This window comes from Canis aureus, chromosome 27, assembly GCF_053574225.1.
Source record: "Canis aureus isolate CA01 chromosome 27, VMU_Caureus_v.1.0, whole genome shotgun sequence".
Taxonomy (NCBI): domain Eukaryota; kingdom Metazoa; phylum Chordata; class Mammalia; order Carnivora; family Canidae; genus Canis; species Canis aureus.
This window is the reverse complement of record NC_135637.1, coordinates 45,416,850-45,436,589: the sequence shown is the minus strand read 5'-3', so window position 1 is coordinate 45,436,589 and position 19,740 is coordinate 45,416,850. Positions and strand designations below refer to the sequence as shown.

General features: G+C 42.7%; 1 long non-coding RNA gene and 1 pseudogene across 2 annotated transcripts; both read right to left on the bottom strand.

The window, feature by feature from the left end:
* Positions 1 to 1,237: 1,237 nt before the first annotated feature.
* LOC144299385 (uncharacterized) lies at positions 1,238 to 18,625 on the bottom strand. Of its 2 annotated transcripts, XR_013366120.1 has the most exons (5): positions 18,497 to 18,625; positions 17,760 to 17,854; positions 10,463 to 10,635; positions 2,700 to 2,983; positions 1,238 to 1,940 (listed from the first exon to the last, which is right to left on the bottom strand). It is a non-coding gene; the product is annotated as an uncharacterized LOC144299385 (long non-coding RNA). The 2 variants fall into 2 exon arrangements; XR_013366119.1 differs by lacking the exon at positions 1,238 to 1,940 and having other exon boundaries at positions 2,394 to 2,983.
* Positions 13,094 to 14,543, bottom strand: LOC144299367 (peroxisomal trans-2-enoyl-CoA reductase pseudogene; annotated as a pseudogene).
* Positions 18,626 to 19,740: the final 1,115 nt, after the last annotated feature.

Genomic DNA, 19,740 nt, shown 5'->3' with positions numbered 1-19,740 from the left:
ATCTAGTGAAAATCTATAAAAGTTTTTGAAAACCTATATGGGGATACTTATAAAACTTTAAAAAATAAGTTTAAAAAACGAATAAATAATAGCCCATGTTTACAGATAAGAAAACTTTTTTTTTTAAGATTTTGTTTATTTATTCATGAGAGACACAGACAGAGAGAGGCAGAAACACAGGCAGAGGGAGAAACAGGCTCCATGCAGGGAGCCCGACATGGGACTCGATCCCGGGTCTCCAGGATCACGCCCTGGACCGAAGGTAGGCGCTAAACCTCTGAGCCACCCAGGGATCCCCCCAATTTCCTTCTACCCAGAAGCAAAGACAAGAAGAAAAAAACCAACGAGTGTCCAGAGGGGCATGCTGAGGAAAAGAAGAGCTCCCCGAGGGCTGGGCTCCTGGAATCTCTGTCACATGCCCAGGAGACGGGAACAAATGGGTGTCGGAACCGGGCTGAGGCTTGCAGCTGAGGAAGGAGAGCACAAAAAAAGAAAACCACACACACACAAAAAACACACACACACAAACACACACACACACACACACACACACAAAATAAAAAATGAAAAATAAAAATAAAAAAAAGGAAGGAGAGCACAGAACCCCCCAGGAAGCCTGGGGCCCCAGGCGAGCTTCCAGACCCCTCCACCCCCGAACCGCCCCTCTGGAGCTGCAGTAGCCACAGGGGCAGCTCCACTGCATGGTCTCCAACAGCTTCTGCAGCCTGGTCGGCGTCCTTCAGCTGGCAGTGCTTCAGGTACAGGTGCTGCGGTGTCCCCGAGACCTCCTCCAGCAGAGTCTCCAAGGGCCCAGGGACCATGTACGACAGGTTGTCACCACTCAGATCCAGCTTCTTCAGGGAGGCGGTGTGAAAAGTTCTGAGACAAGTAGGTGATGCCCACGTACAGGAGCGGATCTCCAGGGAGTGCAGTGGCTCCTGCAGGTGACTGAGGAGAGAGGGTGCGGCTCTGTCAGGGGAGGGCCGGGCCGGCAAACACCTGCCTGTCCCTGTCGGGGCCAGTCCTGCGGCAAGCACCTCACCTGGGCTGCCATTTACCAATAGATTTAGGAGTATGTCCTTTGGTGTACCAAGGATTGGCCCAGTCTCAACAGACCTACCTCCTAGGTTCTCTTCCAACACCTCCGACACAGTTTCTCTGGTGAAATGGAGACCACATTAGTACCTGGTAGGACTGCTGACAGGAGTTGTTTGGAAAGAGATTATATGACCATAAAGAATCCATAGCATAAACTTGTTTTTTATACAGGTTTGGGTTTGGGGGAGCTTAGCTTGGCTGGGGTGTGCAGAAGGCCTCCACCCAGAAATTTCTGGGAGGCAGCACAGAGCAGATGTTTCCCTCCCATAATCATCCTGGGAGCCGTGCACACTCCTCTCCAGGGCAGCACAAATACCAGGACTGATCTGTGTTGTCTCTAGTTCTTTCCTCAGGGCCCAGCACAATGCCAGGCACTCAGCAGAGCCCAAAAGTATTGTTGAGGAAATCGCTGCATGCATCTTTCCCCATTAAATTTCTCTTCCTAAGGAGATCCCAGCCACTGGCTACAGGGGAAGCCCAAGTTCCCAGACTGCCTGCGATGCCATGAGCAAGTAAGGAGAGCCACCACTTCCTGTCTTACCCTCTGCCCTGACTTGACTTGAGGGGGCATCCTGGGTACTTTTTAGAGGACCCTGCCCACCCCTTCACCTGAGCACTTGATGCAGGTTGCCTGACAGGTAGGAGTAAGAGTAGAGCTTCTGAAGGTGACCCAGCTTGCTGAGCTATGACAGGAAGTACCTGGAGGGCTGCTCAGGCTCAGAGGAGAAGGCCCAGTGGTAGCAGGCCAGCTTGAGGCCTTGCTGGTTGCAGATCCTGCCCAGCTGGGTGGCAAACAGGCTCTGCTCAGACAGTGCCCAGAACCAGTCAAACACCTCCAGCTCCTGAATGAAATCTAGGTTCAGGATTTTCAGGATCCCTATAAGGCTATTAAAAGGCATTTCTTTAATATGCAACTTTCTACTGCAGAGAGGCAGGGACCCACAGCTCCCTTCCACTTTATTCAGGAGGCCAGAGAGGAATGTATCTAACTTGAGGGGCCTTCATAGGAAAAGATCCATGTGTAATTCCACTAGTTCTTGCAGACTCTGCTGGCTTGGGCTTGGCCCTGGCCGGGGGCATCACTGTGAATGGTAACCAAAAAGGGAACCTGGCCAGGGCCTCAGAGGCGCCTTTACCTTGGACCTGTTCGGAGTCCAAGGTCAAATCCAGCACCCTCAGTTCTGACCTCCTGTGGAGATGAGAGCAGTGTGAGGAGATGCTGACATCTGGGGAGCCCATCAGGGCCCAGGGTAAGCAGAGCAGCAGCAGCAGCAGCAGCAGCAGCAGCCCTGGGCCACTGTGGAGTCTAAGTCCCCAGTCTCAGCATCAGCCCTTCCTAGGTGCCCCCCTAGTCCTCTCCTCTCTAATGGGTTTTTCCCTTCCTACTTTCCAGTCCCTATTCCTCACACAACCTCTACCACAATCCCTAGAAGGTAAAAAGCACACCCCTTAATGCTCTTCAGCTACACCATCAACCACTTCACGCAGAGATCCTCACTCACAGCCCTAGCAGATTCCAGTACTCCCTCCCTTCCTTCCCAGCTCTACCTCCAACTCAGAGCTCTTTCAGCACCCATACTTCAGTCCAGCAACCCCCTTACCTGGGACAAGTCCTCTGGGCAGGGCAGGCAAGCGCAGCTTGCAGGCTGTCTTGGTTGGGCCACTGTACAATCAGGGAGCCCAGGTGGAGAAAGGGGAAGGACCAGACCTGCACCAGTGCCTTCAGAGCCGCCACCTTTTGGCAAAAGCAGCCATGAGCAGTGGTGGGAAGTACTTGACTGTGAACTCTTCCAAGGCAGGTATGGGTGAAGCCTCATTGCTCAGGAGGCTGTGGGCTGCAAGTTCCAGGATCTTGGGTGGTGCAGGATTGCTCATCTCCATGGACCTGGTGAAGAGTCAGGAGACTTGTTGCCTCAGCATCCCCCCAAGTCAGCACGGAGGCTCCAAGTCCTTCATGTCCATCGCAGGACAGATGTTAGCCAAGGAACTGGAGGCCTCGCTCCACCCTCCATTCATGACTCCACATCCAGAGTTTGGGTCTTGCAAACCTGACTCTGTGACTGTCTCCCCCAACCCCCCACCCCAGGCACTGGTGGCACAGGGCCCAGAACTATCTCAGGGCCTTTACATTTACTCTTCTCTCTGCCTGGAAGATTTCTCCTAGAAATCCACTTGGCTGGCTCCCTCACTTTATTCTCTTTCAGTCTCTGCTTATATTTCCCCTTGTTTGAGAAGTCTTCCCTGAACACTGAACACTCACATAGGATAACACTCCCGTCCCTTAATAATGACTCTATCCTACTCTGCTTCATAGCTCTTGTACTACCACTTCTACCCTACCACCCACTCGTTCAAACACACACACACACACACACACACACACACACACGTATCATTGCTTGTTGTCTATCTCTGTTAAACTGTAAGCTCCATGAAATAAAAGAGGTGTCTGCTCTTATCATTGCTGTAGTCTGAGGGACCAACATATAACAGGCAACTGAGGCATATTTTAAGTGCATTACAAGAGCAAGTCTGCACATTGTAAGCTCACCACAATCCCACTGATTGAGCTTAGGGTGACGGAGGATGGAGGTTTTCTTTCTTTCTTTCTTTCTTTCTTTCTTTCTTTCTTTCTTTCTTTCTTTCTTTCTTTCTTTCTTTCTTTTCTTTCTTTCTTTCTTTCTTTTTTATTGGTGTTCAATTTACTAACATACAGAATAACCCCCAGTGCCCGTCACCCATTCACTCCCACCCCCCGCCCACCTCCCCTTCCAACACCCCTAGTTCGTTTCCCAGAGTTAGCAGTCTTTACGTTCTGTCTCCCTATCTGATATTTCCCACACATTTCTTCCCCCTTCCCTTATATTCCCTTTCACTATTATTTATATTCCCCAAATGAATGAGAACATATAATGTTTGTCCTTCTCCGACTGGCTTACTTCACTCAGCATAATACCCTCCAGTTCCATCCACGTTGAAGCAAATGGTGGGTATTTGTCATTTCTAATAGCTGAGTAATATTCCATTGTATACATAAACCACATCTTCTTTATCCATTCATCTTTCGTTGGACACCGAGGCTCCTTCCACAGTTTGGCTATCGTGGCCATTGCTGCTATAAACATCGGGGTGCAGGTGTCCCGGCGTTTCACTGCATCTGTATCTTTGGGGTAAATCCCCAGCAGTGCAATTGCTGGGTCGTAGGGCAGGTCTATTTTTAACTCTTTGAGGAACCTCCACACAGTTTTCCAGAGTGGCTGCACCAGTTCACATTCCCACCAACAGTGTATGAGGGTTCCCTTTTCTCCACATCCTCTCCAACATTTGTTGTTTCCTGCCTTGTTAATTTTCCCCATTCTCACTGGTGTGAGGTGGTATCTCATTGTGGTTTTGATTTGTATTTCCCTGATGGCAAGTGATGCAGAGCATTTTCTCATGTGCATGTTGGCCATGTCTATGTCTTCCTCTGTGAGATTTCTGTTCATGTCTTTTGCCCATTTCATGATTGGATTGTTTGTTTCTTTGCTCTTGAGTTTAAGAAGTTCTTTATAGATCTTGGAAACTAGCCCTTTATCTGATATGTCATTTGCAAATATCTTCTCCCATTCTGTAGGTTTCTTTGAGTTTTGTTGACTGTATCCTTTGCTGTGCAAAAGCTTCTTATCTTGATGAAGTCCCAATAGTTCATTTTTGCTTTTGTTTCTTTTGCCTTCGTGGATGTATCTTGCAAGAAGTTAAGGTGGCCGAGTTCAAAAAGGGTGTTGCCTGTGTTCTTCTCTAGGATTTTGATGGAATCATGTCTCACATTTAGATCTTTCATCCATTTTGAGTTTATCTTTGTGTATGGTGCAAGGGAGTGGTCTAGTTTCATTCTTCTGCATGTGGATGTCCAATTTTCCCAGCACCATTTATTGAAGAGACTGTCTTTCTTCCAGTGGATAGTCTTTCCTCCTTTATCGAATATTAGTTTCCCATAAAGTTCAGGGTCCACTTCTGGATTCTCTATTCTGTTCCACTGATCTATGTGTCTGTTTTTGTGCCAGTACCACACTGTCTTGATGACCACAGCTTTGTAGTACAACCTGAAATCTGGCATTGTGATGCCCCCAGATATGGTTTTCTTTTTTAAAATTCCCCTGGCTATTCGGGGTCTTTTCTGATTCCACACAAATCTTAAAATAATTTGTTCTAACTCTCTGAAGAAAGTCCATGGTATTTTGATAGGGATTGCATTAAACGTGTATATTGCCCTGGGTAACACTGACATTTTCACAATATTAATTCTGCCAATCCATGAGCATGGAGTATTTTTCCATCTCTTTGTGTCTTCCTCAATTTCTTTCAGAAGTGTTCTATAGTTTTTAGGGTATAGATCCTTTACCTCTTTGGTTAGGTTTATTCCTAGGTATCTTATGCTTTTGGGTGCAATTGTAAATGGGATTGACTCCTTAATTTCTCTTTCTTCAGTCTCATTGTTAGTGTATAGAAATGCCACTGACTTCTGGGCATTGATTTTGTATCCTGCCACGCTACCGAATTGCTGTATGAGTTCTAGCAATCTTGGGGTGGAGACTTTTGGGTTTTCTATGTAGAGTATCATGTCATCGGCGAAGAGGGAGAGTTTGACTTCTTCTTTGCCAATTTGAATGCCTTTAATGTCTTTTTGTTGTCTGATTGCTGAGGCTAGGACTTCCAGTACTATGTTGAACAGCAGTGGTGAGAGTGGACATCCCTGTCTTGTTCCTGATCTTAGGGGAAAGGCTCCCAGTGCTTCCCCATTGAGAATGATATTTGCTGTGGGCTTTTCATAGATGGCTTTTAAGATGTCGAGGAATGTTCCCTCTATCCCTACACTCTGAAGAGTTTTGATCAGGAATGGATGCTGTATTTTGTCAAATGCTTTCTCTGCATCCAATGAGAGGATCATATGGTTCTTGGTTTTTCTCTTGCTGATATGATGAATCACATTGATTGTTTTACGGGTGTTGAACCAGCCTTGTGTCCCAGGGATAAATCCTACTTGGTCATGGTGAATAATTTTCTTAATGTACTATTGGATCCTATTGGCCAGTATCTTGTTGAGAATTTTTGCATCCATGTTCATCAGGGATATTGGTCTGTAATTCTTTTTGGCGGGGTCTTTGTCTGGCTTTGGAATTAAGGTGATGCTGGCTTCATAGAACGAATTTGGAAGTACTCCATCTCTTTCTATCTTTCCAAACAGCTTTAGGAGAATAGGTATGATTTCTTCTTTAAACGTTTGATAAAATTCTCCTGGGAAGCCATCTGGCCCTGGACTCTTGTGTCTTGGGAGGTTTTTGATGACTGCTTCAATTTCCTCCCTGGTTATTGGCCTGTTCAGGTTTTCTATTTCTTCCTGTTCCAGTTTTGGTAGTTTGTGGCTTTCCAGGAATGCGTCCATTTCTTCTAGATTGCCTAATTTATTGGCGTATAGCTGTTCATAATATGTTTTTAAAATCGTTTGTATTTCCTTGGTGTTGGTAGTGATCTCTCCTTTCTCATTCATGATTTTATTAATTTGAGTCTTCTCTCTCTTCTTTTTAATAAGGCTGGCTAATGGTTCATCTATCTTATTAATTCTTTCAAAGAACCAACTCCTGGTTCTGTTGATCTGTTCCACAGTTCTTCTGGTCTCGATTTCGTTGAGTTCTGCTCGAATCTTTATTAACTCCCTTCTTCTCTTGGGTGTAGGATCTATTTGCTGTTTTTTCTCTAGCTCCTTTATGTGTAAGGTTAGCTTTTGTATTTGAGTTCTTTCCAGTTTTTGAATGGATGCTTGTATTGCGATGTATTTCCCCCTTAGGACTGCTTTTGCTGCATCCCAAAGATTTTGAACGGTTGTATCTTCATTCTCATTAGTTTCCATGAATCTTTTTAATTCTTCCTTAATTTCCTGGTTGACCCTTTTATCTTTTAGCAGGATGGTCCTTAACCGGAGGTTTTCTTTCTTCACTCATGAAGCATCAGGTTAATTTCAGGTCACTTATATTCTTTCCACGGCCTAAACCCTCCTTTCTTCCTAGGCTTCCTAGGCTTTCTTCCTACACTTCCTAGGGAAGTGTAGCCCCATCCCATTACCCTCCAAGGCCACCCAGGCTACAGAGCAGATCTTTGTGCTGTGACAGAGATTTTCTAGACCCGTGCTGTCTGATGTGAAAGCCATGAGACACATGTGACAACAGACCACTTGAAATGTGGCTCATGGGACTAACTCAATTTTTAGTTTTATTTAATTTCAATTAATAGCTACATGTAGCTACATGCTACATTTTTGGACAGTACAAAACTAGAATCTATAGAAGTCAGAGACAGGAAACATTCATTCGTAATCTCACCAAGCTATGAAATCCACTCCTATGATGCTATTATGGCGTTGGCAAGAAAACTGAGAAATATAATATGTCCCTTTTTAAGGAACAGTGAATATTGGCAATTATTGGCCAATCTCACTTTTTTATAAAGATATTTATTTATTTATTTATTTATTCATTCATTCATTCATTCATTCATGAGAGACAGAGAGACAGAGAGAGAGAGAGAGAGAGAGAGAGAGAGAGAGGCGCAGAAGCAGGCTCCATGCCAGGAGCCCAACACGGGACTCAATCCCAGGACTCCAGGATCACGCCCTGGGCCAAAGGCAGTTGCCAAACCGCTGAGCCACCCAGGGATCCCCTCACTTTTGAAGCTGGATGTAAAAGTCCTAAACAATGAAACACTGACAAATCGTTCTCTTAAAAAGATGATCATGTATGATTGATACCAGGAATGCAAGAAGGGTTAATGTCATTAATTATTTAACTGTGTCAATGGCGACAGGAAAATCAAGTAAGGGATAGGAAGAAAATTCCTGAACCTGATATTTAGTAGTGGTGTTCTATATACACTGCCTTTAAAGTCAAATAAGAGCCACCATTCACATCCTGCACACCTGATGCACCCTGCACGTCCAATTCAGGGAGTGTCACTGATCCAGGGCCCACCCTGTTGCCCACAAGAATCCCTGGCAGCCTGGAGCAAGGGCCACACCTCACATGTGTTGCTCTGCACCAAAGACTGCGTGCAACAGACTAGCTCCTGGGAGACACTTTGGTTTGAGGACTTGCCAAGGACTTTGCTGAACCTGCTTGAGAGTGCCTGGTGGATCTGGCACACTTCCACCTCACCTTGCCTCCCTAATTGCCTCATCGCCTATGTCCATCTGTAGCTCTCCAAGCCTTCCTTGGCTCCTTCCTCATTTTCCTTCATAGACAACTCCCCTAGTAAAATCCTTGCACATTTTCCTATCTTAGCATCTGGTTCCTGTGGGGCCTGGACTAACTCAGATGTCATATCGCCGCTTCTATTCAACACTGTACTGGACATCCTGTCACACTTTTACAAGGAAAAAGGTTGTATGAGAACAGGAAAAGAAGAAACAAAAGTGCTAATAAATGTAGATCATATGACTCTTTACACAGGAAATCCAAGACAATCCTAGACAAACCTACAGAATAATAGAGTTCAGCCAGGTTGTGTCACATAAGATTGACATATAGACATCAGTGGTGCTAGTATGTATCAGTAACAACCATTTGAAAAATGTAATCCTCATGATTATAAGGTCCCAATCACAAGTGTACTAGATGGTCCTTAATAAAAGCAACAACAACAACAACAAAACAACAAAATAAATAAATAAATAAATAAATAAATAAATAAATAAATAAAAGCAACAAATGTTTCTCAAGATGTCTTTAAAAGATTTCAAAATTTTGGACCAGAGTATATATAACGTGACAATCACTTAAATTGACTTTTAACTTTCTTATAAGTTTTAGATAATAACAACCATAACACACGGATTGTTAAGACAGCAAAAGGACACTGCTGGGGGGCTGCATGGTGGTGCAGTCAGTTGAGCGTCCAACTCTTGGTTTCTCCCAGGGGTTGTGGGATTGAGCCCTGCAGAGGGCTCCAGGCTCTGCGCTCTGCATATAGTTTGCTTGAGACCCTCTTTCCCTCTTCTTCTGCCCCTCCCCACCACCCTCTTGGGCTCTCATAAATAAATAAATAAATAAATAAATAAATAAATAAATAAATAAATAAATAAAGTAATTAAAAAAGTACACTGTTGGGAGAAATAAAATTTTTTTTGGGGGGGGGGAGAAATAATTAAATAAAATCTCCTGTCAGGGGATCCCTGGGTGGCTCAGCGGTTTAGCACCTGCCTTTGGCCCAGGGCGGGATCCTGGAGTCCCGGGATCGAGTCCCACGTCAGGCTCCCAGCATGGAGCCTGCTTCTCCCTCCTCCTGTGTCTCTGCCTCTCTCTCTCTCTCTCTGTCTATCATAAATAAATAACTCTTTAAAAAAAATCTCCTGTCAACCCAGTACAACCCCTTCACAAAATGTAGACAAGAATGAAAGTTTTGTTATTAAGCATTAAACCAGACCATGATGCATATCACAGGCATTCAGCTAAAGAAATTGGAATGATAAAGAAATCTCACCCTTTTAGATAGCTAGGCAGAAACAATCCATTACATACATACAACTGTCTTAGTCCAAAGGAAAAATTAAAACTTGGAGCCAAGTGCTTGGACAAAACTTCCACAGAGTTAGGGAGACAGAACCCCACACTCCTCTGTGTTCACCTTTCACAGAGGTGGCTCCAGAAAGACACACCTAGAATGCAAAACGGGCAAAAGGCTTGTTCAGCTTTTTAAAAGATTACATATGTGTGAAAAGAACAAAGAAGATTAGGATCACAAATTTTCTTTTTTTTTTTTAATTTTTATTTTATTTATGATAGTCACACAGAGAGAGAGAGAAGCAGAGACATAGGCAGAGGGAGAAGCAGGCTCCATGCACCGGGAGCCCGACGTGGGATTCGATCCTGGGTCTCCAGGATCACGCCCCGGGCCAAAGGCAGGCGCTAAACCGCTGTGCCACCCAGGGATCCCGGATCACAAATTTTCAAAAGGAAATGCTGGAAAGAAAAGCAGGGGAAGAAAGTGTTCTTTCCCTTTTGGCACGAGGGACACATCAAAGTTCTTGAGACTAAAGCAAAGTTATTTGTTTTGTATATTTTTTAATTGGAGTTCAATTTGCCAACATATAGTGTAACATCCAGTGCTCATCCCGTCAAGCGCCCCCCTCTGTGCCCATCACCCAGTCCCCCCGTCCCCCCGCCCCTTCCACTACCCCTTGTTTGTTTCCCAGAGTTAGGTGTCTCTCATGTGCTGTCACCCTCTATGATATTTCCCACTCATTTTCTCTCCTTTCCCCTATAATCCCTTTCACTATTTTTTATATTTCCCGAATGAATGAAACCATATAACGTTTGTCCTTCTCCAAATGACTTACTTCACTCAGTGTAATACCCTCCAGTTCTATTCATGTTGAAGCAAATGGTGAGTATTCATTGTTTCTAATGGCTGAGTAATATTCCATTGTATACATAGACCACGTCTTCTTTATCCATTCGTCTGTCGATGGACACCGAGGCTCCTGCCACAGTTTGGCTATTGTGGACATTGCTGTAAAGTAAAGTTTTTAGTTAGAGGCAAATTCATAGTCAGATTCTTCAATTACTAAAGAACACTGAACATATAAACTCTACAATTCATTTAATAAGAATAAAATCAACCACAAAGGCAGCAGAAGAAAGGGCATAATTACGAGCACTTGAAGATAAAATAATTAGCAGAAAAACAGCATTAGGAGAAAAATAGGCAGACTGTAAAGAAGAGAAAAAGAACTAATCAGAATTAGAAATGGCAAAGTGACTATACCTATGGACACGGATCATATCATGAGAACCAAGAGAAACAAAGACAGAACGAGCAGCACTATCAGTATTTTGTTGATGTTTGAATTAGGACAAGCATACACACTATCAACATTGGGAAAGCTGTGGCCAATGCAATATGACATGTAATGCTGGTGCTCTCAATAGCAATTAAAAGAAAAAGAGATAGAAAAAAACCCATGTATTTCAGTGGAAAACTATGCATCCTTTATAATGTATACCCTTTTAGATTATCAGATTCTAGATTATCAGCTCAGATTCCTGTTCATTATCTTTGTGCGATTTTGTAACTCCTTGTATGTTGTAGGTAACTGATAGATATATAATTCTATCTAGCCTGGTAGTGACTTTCCACTAATTTCCACCTGTGGAAAAGCAGTTTTATCTTTATTCATAATTCATCTCACCATCCCTTTATGTCATATAACTGCACTGTTTGGATTCTTCTTTTGAATTGGCTAGAACATCTGCCTCACATATTCACTTTATAACTCTATATGAGAGTCATGATTCTACCTTTTTTACCAATAGAAAGCTAAAAGAAAAAAATTTTTTAAAGGCTAATATAATAAGAATATTTTTATTGATGTGACTGGATGGGAATGTTGAGTATATCCAGCAAGAACTGAATAGTAAATGTACAATGGCAAAGTAACTTAGACACATGAAAGAAACCACACCCTAACCAGGCTATCACTAGGGATGACATTAATAATAAATATGTGAAATAAAATTAAGAATAGCAAATTATTGATGTAATGGAATAAAATTAACAAAACTAAAGACTTGTCAAAGGGCAGAAAGCAAATATTGAAAAGATATAAATTCTTAACTTATTGTTATAATCAGAATATTTTTGGTAATCTGTCTAAATAATTATAACTTTAATCTAGAAGAAACAACAAAACAAGAGAATGCTAAAAGATACTAACTTTACCAGATATTTGCATAAAGTAATATTGACCCAAGAACAAAAACCAACTGATGAACATAAATAAAGGAAGCTCTCCCAAGAGCTCACTGTATTATTGAAGGATCTAGTCTTCAGGGGATCCCTGCATGGCTCAGGGGTTTGGCGCCTACCTTCAGCCCAGGGCGCCATCCTGGAGTCCCAGGATCGGGTCCCGCATCGGGCTCCCTGCATAGAGCATGCTTCTCCCTCTGCCTGTGTCTCTGCCTCTCTCTCTGTCTATCATGAATAAATAAATAAAATCTTAAAAAAAAGAAGGATCTAGTCTTCAGTATCCAGATTGTTGACTACAGATAGCTAAGACAAAAAGACGAGCTTCTTTGGAGAAGATTCCAGTGAAAGGTGGCTCAGCAAAGTGAGGGAAACTGCCTGTCACAGTTAAGGTTTAGGCAGCAGGAGAATCTGGCAGCTAACTCTTCGTCCTCCAACCTCCACTCTCAGAGCTTTCCCACAAATCCAGCAGCAACAAACCCTCCGCAATGCTTCCCTGTCTCAGGGACACCTGGGTGGCTCAGGGGTTGAGCGCCTGCCTTGGGCCCAGGGCATGATCCCGGATTCCCCGGATCGAGTCCCACGTCGGGCTCCCTGCATGGAGCCTGCTTCTCCCTCTGCCTGTGTCTCTGCCTCTCTCTCTCCCCCCCCACCCCGTGTCTCTCATGAATAAATAAAATCTTTAAAATAAAATGCTCCTCTCTTCACAAACATCGGATAGCTTTGAGAGAGATGAATTTGTAAGATGCGGGCAGCCCCGGTGGCGCAGCGGTTTGGCGCCGCCTGCAGCCTGGGGTGTGATCCTGGAAGCCCGGGATCGAGTCCCGCGTCGGGCACCCTGCATGGAGCCTGCTTCTCCCTCTCCCTCTGCCTGTGTCTCTGCCTCTCTCTCTGTGTCTATGAATAAATAAATAAAATCTTTAAAAAAAAAAAGAATTTGTAAGATGCATCACATAGGAAAGAAAAAAAATCCACTACCAATAAAACACCCAGTGAGGGTAAGGCCCATACTGATTACTGAGATGCCAATCCCTGATGTATCCATGATGCACAATGAATAGGACTTTTTGGTAGGTGGACGTATAGCGTGAAAAAATAATTTTCTAGAGGGACACCTGGGTGGCTCAGCCGTTGAGTGCCTGCCTTCGGCCCAGGGCGTGATCCTGGAATCCTTGGTTCGAGTCCCACATTGGGCTCCCGGCATGGAGCCTGCTTCTCTCTCTGCCTGTGTCTCTGCCTCTCTCTCTGTGTGTCTCTCATGAATAAATAAATAAAGTCTTTAAAAAATAATAAATAAAGTATGTTAATTTCATTCATAAAAAAGTCTTTAAACACAGGCTAAACAACATTGGTTGGGGCTTAAGAATGCATTTATTTCAGGAATAGTTTCTGCTTGGGCATAACTGATAACATTCAAAAGGCAGAAAGTGATTTTTCCGTACAAATTATTATAACTCTAAAGTACCAAAGGGCATTCTGGAGATACTAAGACATTTGGGGATAAAAAACATATGTAGTTTCCATAGCTTGGCTTTATTCCTGAAAGACTCCCTCATCCTTTTAACAACAGAAATATCCCCCGCTCGCTAAGGCCAGTTGTATATCAAACACTCCCATATACAAAGACTGGCCCCATCCCCATCCACCAATTTTCCAGTGATAAGAGAAGCTACAGGAGACAGCAGGAAGCAGACCAATAGGGAGATCTCTCAGGAACTCCAATTTGCTTCGCTGGAATTTTCTTAACCGTCCAAATACGTCTTTTGCCAAAGAGCCATAGTTGTCAATAGCAGTCAGGGAATAAATGACGCCAGGGGCAACACAGTTGCTCCTTACTCCGTTCTGGCCTATTCTACAGCCAAGGATTTGGTGAGATTGTAAACACCTGCTCTGGCAGCTGCACTATACACAAGTCCTGGAAATCCATTTTAAACAAGGATAATATTATTCAGAATGGATCCTCCATGCTCTTTCATCCAGGAGTTGTAAACTGCTCTCCACATGTAGAAGGTGCTCATCAATTTGGTTTCGATCACAGCATGCCATCCCTTTGCACTGATGTGTTTTGCAGGAGACCTGAACTGACCTCTTCCATTGTTTACAAAAAATTGATCTTACCATAAATATCTAAGGTGGATTTGACCAAATTGTTCACCGCCTTTTCTTTGCAGATGTTGCATTTTATGGGAGTGACCTGAGCCTGGTGGGCTCAGTTCATCTGCAGTAGATTTTAATCAATCAAAGTTACGTGACGCAATGACCACATTACACCCCAGCTGCAAGATCTTGGTCATGATGGCCTTTCTGATACCTGTGTCCCCTCTGGTGATGATGGCCAGTTGGTCTTGCAGCAAGCCAGCAACCAGCCAGCTCTTGCCCTTGTCCCAAGTGCCCATCTCCACCAAGCATCTGAGTCTTAGGAGTGCTAAAGTCACTTACATGGTAAAAAATAATAATAATAATAATAATATTTTTTACTTTATTTATTCTTGAGAGACACATACACAGAGAGGCAGAGACATAGGCAGAGGGAGAAGCAGGCTTCCTGTAAGGAACCCAATGTGGGACTCCATCTCTGACCCCGGGATCATGCCGTGACCCGAAGGCAGAAGACACTCCACTCCTGAGCCATCCGGGTGTCCCTACAGGAAAATTTTTATGTTTAAAAAAAAATCAATAGCCTGTCTAAATTATCTCATTTTATTAAAAATAGATTATCATTTTAAATACTGATATTCTGTCAGAAGTCTCTTATTGACAGTTATTTTGAATTTCAAACTATAAATAACCCAGAAATAAATTTTGTTAAATGCCTTTATCCAAATTTCAGGTTATTGAGTATATGCTTCCTTTACATCTTTTTCTCCTTTATGGAGATGATCATGTGGGATCTCTTCCTCTCTTTTGTGTCAATATGGTGAGGTTTGGTTTTGTCTTTTTTAAAGACTTTATTTATTCATGTCAGAGAGAGAGAGAGAGAGAGAGAGAGAGTGACAGGCGGAGGGAAAAGCAGGCTCCATGCAGGGAGCCCGATGCGGGTTCGATCCTGGGTCTCCAGGATCAAGCCCTGGGCCGAAGGCAGGCGCTAAACTGCTGAGCCACCCAGAGATCCCCAATATGGTGAGTTTTATTAAAAGATTTCCTCATATTGGACTATCCTTGCATTTCTAGTATTTCTCACGTAGTCACATGCTATTATGACTATCAATGCCATTGCACCAGTATTTATCAATGAGATTCGTCTGTAATTTTCTTTTAGAGACCGTTTTGTGAATTTGTGTTTGGGATTTTTTTTTTTAGTGAAATAGCTCTGTCAATTTTGATCTGTGTTGGACTTTGACTTGAATCTAGTGTGGTCTGGGGTGAATGAGCTGGCTGAATGACAGACCCTATCCTGTGATAGGTGGAAAGAGGATACTTCCGTGAAAAACTATGCATTGCTCATATCTTACTTGTTCAGTCTAGTCTTCACTATTTCCTAGTCTTTCATGGTTTTTAAGCTACTTCAGAAGACAAGTGATAGGAATGCAAAATAATTCTTGTCTCTGGACATGTACATTCTGTCCTATTCAATTGACTTCTCCTCACTAGCCGGTTAAATAAATCTTTAACACTTGTTCGTTTTTGTATCTGCATGAGTCATGATTTTATCATTTTTAAATAATCTATTTTTATTGTAAAAATATATTTATATTATGTATATTTATGTAAAATATACATAAAATTGCCATCTTAACCATTTTTTAAAATATGCGGGTCAGTGGCATTAAGCACATTATTGTGCACCCATCACCACCATCCATCCCCAGAACTCTTTCATCCTACTACTACATTGAAATTGTACCCAGTAAATAATAACCCTCCATTCCTCTATCACCTAAGCTCCTGGGAAACCACCCTTCAACTTTCTGTCTTTATAAATTGGACCGCTCTACATATCTTTGTAAGTGTGCTAGGAGGAAACACTTCCTACCAATTCAGATGCAGTGATCTAGAGACTATTAATTAACTGACAGATTTGGGATCCCTGGGTGGCGCAGCGGTTTGGCGCCTGCCTTTGGCCCAGGGCGCGATCCTGGAGACCCGGGATCAAATCCCACATCAGGCTCCCAGTGCATGGAGCCTGCTTCTCCCTCTGCCTGTGTCTCTGCGTCTATCTCTCTCACTGTGTGCCTATCATAAATAAATAAAAAAATTAAAAAAAATTAACTGACAGATTTACAGGAGAAAAGACAAGATTAATTTACACACTCACGCAGGAACATTCAGATGAAGAGGCTCCCTAAAGAGCTGGAGATAGACGTTTATATACCAACTGAACAGGGGAAAGCGATGGAAAGCAAAGAAAGAGCTTCTCTGGAAAAGACTAAGGAGCTTTTAGGAAAACAAATGGAAAGTATGATATTGTCATGTTTGCCACTTCTCAGATGCAAGTGGTCCAGGCTGAGAGTGAAACTACCCCAAAGAGGGATTTATGGCAGCTTCTCTCTCAGAAGGATAAGCCTTTAGTCAGATACATGAGACCCAGAAAGGCTTCTGCATTTGCTGTGTCATAAATGACTTCAGTTTAAAATAACCTTGCTCCAACTCAAGGGGTATAAGTGGATCCATACAAGTGGAATCATATAGTATTTGTCCTTCAGTGACTAGCTTATTTCATTTAGCATAATGTCCCCAAGGTTCATCCATGCTTACAATGTGTTAGGAATTACCTTCCTTTTAAAGACTGAAATAAAATTCTGCTGTACTTATATATTACATCGTGTTTATCCGTTCATCCATTGATGGACACTTGAGTTCCTTCCGCCTCTTAACTATTGTGAATAAATGTGCTTATGAATACAGCTGTACAAATTCTTCAAGACCCTCCTTTCAATTCTTTGGGGTATATACCCAGAAGTAAAATTGCTGGATATATATTTTTTAAGATCTTATTTATTTATTCATGAGAGACACACACACACACAGAGAGAGAGAGAGAGAGAGAGAGAGGCAGAGACACAGGCAGAGGGAGAAGCAGGCTCCATGCACCGGGAGCCCGATGTGGGATTCGATCCCGGGTCTCCAGGATCGCGCCCTGGGCCAAAGGCAGGCGCCAAACCGCTGCGCCACCCATGGATCCCCCAAAAGGTTTTAATATTTAATTGTAAAGGTGGGCAATAAATCTAAATTGTGGTATCATTATGATTTTTTCTTTTTTAAAGAGTTTACTTATTTCTTTTAGAGAGAGAGAACACAAGTTGAGGAGGGAGAGGGACAAGCAGTCTCTGCACTGAATGTGGAGCCTGATGTGGGATTTGACCTCATGACCCTGAGATCATGCTCTGAGTCAAAATCAAGAGTTGGATGCTCAACTGAGACACCCAGGTGCTCCTCATTGTGATTCTTAAAACGAGAGATACACAGTGACTTATTTTTCATGGCAAATATTTTTAGATCCATAAAGCTTTATGGTAATTATCCATGTGTTATTTGTTTTGGTCATGCTGTCAAATTTGTAATAAAGCTTCTTAACCCAAAGGAAAAATAAAGTTATGTGTAGCAAAAAAATTTTTTCTCTCTGTAGTGTGTTTGAATCTATTAAGATATATATGCTCCAGGGGCATCTGGGAAGCTGTCAATTAAAATGTTTGCCTTTGGCTCAGGTCATTATGCCAGGGTTCTGGGATCAAGTCCTGTGTTGGGCCTGCCTGCTGCTCCCCCTACTATTCTTTCTCTGATTGACAGATAAATAGATAGATAAATAAATAATCTTTTTAAAACAGATATATATGCTCCAAACAAACCTTAAAGAAAAAACAGCAAAATGTTATTGTTTTCACTCTTCACACACTGCTATAAACATTCTCATTAGCTCACACAGTCCTTCCAGCTGGCTTACGTATACTTACTTCCCTTCGGCTTCAGGGATTGGGGGAATGGCTGGAAGTGCACACGAGGCTCTTTTTGTGATAAATTGTAAGCAGGCATACATTCAGCCAGAAGCCTTCCAGACTGGTCATATAAAAACATGGAGAGCAAAAAGAAAATGGAACTGAATGACTACCAAATTTCTACTCAGTACAGAACATTTTAGACTTACAACAGTAACTCTAAAAGCTCCCATTAAGCACGTTCAATATTAGTTTATAACCATTATCTCATTTAATCTTCACACACATACAATTTATGTGGTATATAGCATCTTAATTCCCATTTCAGAGCTGAGGAATGCTCTGCTTGAGGTCATGCAGCTAGTAATTGGAGCTAGGGGTTCTTAACATTGCATACTCTTTTCACCCTGGGGATGCTACTGAACTCAAAGGGCAGTTCTGAGGATTAGATGTGCTGAGGCACATTGTTTCCTTAGCCTCCTGCCTGCCATGGAGTAAGTAGTCATTATATGATCGCCATTATTATTGAATCATTACTATTTAATATTAAATTATATTAATACAAATAAAACAATTAAGTTATTAATTGTGCATATCTGGGTCCTATGTATAGGTTTTCCAACCGTTTTATTCAATTCCTGTACTTCAAGATCATATAGCACACAAGTGAGAATATCTCCAACTTTGTGATTATAAATTAATAAAGGGTTAAGACTAGGAATACAGAAGTACTCACAGTTCAAATTTTAACTCACCATTTGTGAAATTGTGGGTCAGGATGATGTTGTAATAGGTAATAGGGCCATCCTAGTTGCTGGACAATGTTCTGGTCAGGAGTCCATCGGCAGCACTTTGGGATGGGTACTCCATTCTGGAGTCTGACTTCAAACACTTGCAGTCCAGAAACTCAACTTAGTCAGTCTATGGAAAATTACTGAGGCTCTTGGAAATTATTAAAATGAACCAAACTAACCAAATAAGTAATCTTTAAATCATATTATCAATTGTGTATATATAATTAGAGACATACCTCTCCTAGAAGGGGCTATTCTATCCCCTTATTGTCCTAGCAATGAGAACAAATTCTTGCTCACAGGTGGTCCATTGGAAATCACTTCCCTAACCAGAGTTAGGGAATCTCCCTAACCAGAGTTCTTCCTCCCCAAATCTCTCCCCTATTATGTGTTTTGTTTTCTGGTAGCAGTTATCACTACCTAAAATTATCTTACTTCCTCCTAGATTGTCTGCCTTCCTCCATTAGAATGGCAGGTTCTCTGATGTTTGTTCACTGCCATATCCCTAACTTCTAGAACAGAGCTTGACACATAGCAGGAACTCAATATATGCTTGAATGAATTAATGTCATCTGGAGGTTGTAAACCCAAGTTAGATGCAAGTCAACTTAAGCTTCTTTCCCTCAACAGGAAATAGTTGCCCGGTCACTGAACTGAGTTTAGGGACAGTCCTCAGAGATGGGTCGGCCCCCTCGGACTCAGACCCCAGAGCAGGTGGAACCTGGCCCAGCCCAGTGATCTGTGTGTCTGCTCTCTCAGCTGCCCTCCAAAGCCCTGGGATCGACTTGCCACACTCACTTGCACCCTGAGCCACAGCTTCTGGTATAAGCAGAAACCACGGAGCCTCCCAGTTTCTCTTATTCCTTTCTTCAGGTTCAAGGACCCCTAAGGCTCTGGGTCCCTAGTTGGTGTTCTGGACCTAAAGATATGGGCATCTGCTTATATCTAACTCTAACCTGTTGTGGCCCAATGATCTCCTCCCTGCAACAAAGAAGGACTGAGATATGTAGATTGAGAACTGTGATCCTTCTTGGTTGTTAAAATAACTTACAAGTTATTATGGTACTAATTTTGGGGAACAGCAATGGATACTGAGTTTGTGCTTAATGCTCATCGACTGTTCCCCTCCCATATTCCCATTAAATATGTTTGAGAACTCAAAAGGCTAACTCCCAAGACCACCCTGAAATAGAGTCCTCCAGTCT